The sequence below is a fragment of the Apium graveolens genome, chromosome 1 (genome assembly GCF_009905375.1).
Source record: "Apium graveolens cultivar Ventura chromosome 1, ASM990537v1, whole genome shotgun sequence".
NCBI lineage: Eukaryota > Viridiplantae > Streptophyta > Magnoliopsida > Apiales > Apiaceae > Apium > Apium graveolens.
In genome coordinates this window covers 83,646,079-83,648,199 of record NC_133647.1, presented here as the reverse complement: position 1 = coordinate 83,648,199, position 2,121 = coordinate 83,646,079, and the positions used below count along the sequence as shown (strand labels likewise).

Sequence of the window (2,121 nt, the reverse complement as noted above, 5' to 3'; positions counted from 1 at the left end):
TTGATTCAAGAGCTTCAGCGAAAGGTATGTTGATGTGAAGTTTCTTGAACACCTTTAGAAACTTCTCAAACTACTTATCCAGTTTTTTCTTCTGCAGCCTCTTAGGAAAATGAGGTGGAGGATAGATCTATTTCTCCCCTGCATTACCCTCAGGAGGAGTGTGCTCACCAGTAGTCTTCCTTGGTTCCACTTCTGCTTCCTTCTGTACTTCCTCTTCTTTAGCCTCAACTTCAGATTCTGGAGTCTTAGCATTTTCAGGATATGCAACCTTACCAGACCTCAATATAATTGCCTTAACATGCTCCTTAGCATCCTTCTTTCCTGGTACTTCAGTATTACTTGGAAGCGTGCCAGGTTGACGATTCAGTAATGCATTAGCAATCTGCCCAATCTGATTCTCCATGGTCTTGATAGAAATAACTTGGCTTTTGTACATGAGCCTCAACGCCTCCAATTCAGATTTTTCATTAGCTTTCGGTAACTGCTGAAGTTGAAGTTGTTGCCTAGGGGCATATTGCGGTTGTTGAAAACAGGAGGGTTATACTGCTTTATTGTGTATGGATGATAAGGTTGTTACACCGTATTCTGATTATTGCTCCAGCTGAAGTTAGGATGATTGCGGTTATTGGGATAATAAGTGGTTGGAGCTTGCTGTTATGATCTCAGAAAGTTGCTCACAAATTGAGTTGATTCGCTAGAAATAGCACAGTGCTCAGTTTCATGTGCCCCCTCATAAAGCTCACAAACACTAGTAATTTGATTGACTCCATAATTAGCCAAAGAGTCCACTTTCATCATCAAAGCTTGAAGTTGAGCAGCTATAGCAGTAGATGTATCCACTTCTAGAATTCATGCTACCTTTCCTTGCATTATTCTTTGCGTAGGATTCTAGTATTCATTAGCTTCCATAAGTGCAATCAACTCATAAGCTTCATTATAGCTTTTGGCCCATAAAGCTCCATCAGATGCTGCATCGAGCATAGGTCTAGACTGTGCACCTAAACCATTATAGAAACAGTTTCTGACCATCCAATCAGGCATGCCATGGTATGGGCACTTCCTTAGCATCTCCTTATATCGATCCCAAGCCTCACACAGAGATTCTACAATTTGCTGTGCAAACTGAGTAAGTGCATTCCTGATTGCAGTAGTCTCCGCTATAGGAAAGAATTTAGTGAGAAAATTTTGAGCAAGATCCTCCCATATGGTGATGGACCCTGGTGGCAGAAAATGTAACCAGCACTTTGCTTTATCCCTCGGAGAGAATGGGAAGAGTCGCAGCTTGATCACATCTTCAGTCACCCCATTGAACTTGAAAGTGTCGCAGATCTCGATGAAATCCCTGATGTGCATGTTGAGGTCTTCTGTAGGAGAACCCCCAAACTGAACTGAGTTCTGTATCATCTGAACCGTGATCGACTTGATCTCAAAAGTGTTAGCCGCGATGGCTGGTCTGATGATGCTCGACTGAATATCATTGATCTTAGGCTGAGAATAGTCCATCAGAGCCTTAGGAATTTATGCTTGATCTCCCATCACTACTAAAGCCGGTTCCTCGACTTTCTCTTCTTCTTCTACTTTCTCTTCATCCTCAAAAACTTCCCTTCGAATCACTACAGCTTCCTCCTTAGCTTGATCCAGATTTCTCTTACGAGTCCGCGAACGCGTATGCATACACACTCGCTAGTGTACCTGAAACACGACAAAGAAAAGAGTAGGTAAGTATTAATGTCCGATTCAATGAACTTTAACGATCACTGATGACAAACACATAAACTAAAAGTTAACATCGAGTCCCCGACAGCGGGGCCAAAAACTTGTTAGCCGCTAAGCACGCTCTAATAATTCACGCAAGTATACACTATCACAAGTAATATAGAATTATTTCTAGTTCATTCCCACAGAGACTGGTTTAGGTTAACTATGTGATTTAAGCACTTATGCAACAATGATATGGCTATTATTCTATGCTAATACGAATAACAATTTGGGTTGATTATACTATGATTAACTATTGAAAATTATACAAGTGACCATTAACTAGGAGATTAAAGAGAATGGAATAATATATGACATAAGCATGGAATTCTAACTTCATTAAGTACTTCATTCAATAGTCTT

At 40.5% G+C, this 2,121-nt stretch overlaps 1 non-coding gene across 1 annotated transcript; it reads left to right on the top strand.

Annotated features, from left to right (window-relative positions):
- Positions 1-1,039: 1,039 nt before the first annotated feature.
- Positions 1,040-1,146, top strand: LOC141681318 (small nucleolar RNA R71). The gene has a single exon (XR_012558764.1). It is a non-coding gene; the product is annotated as a small nucleolar RNA R71 (small nucleolar RNA).
- Positions 1,147-2,121: the final 975 nt, after the last annotated feature.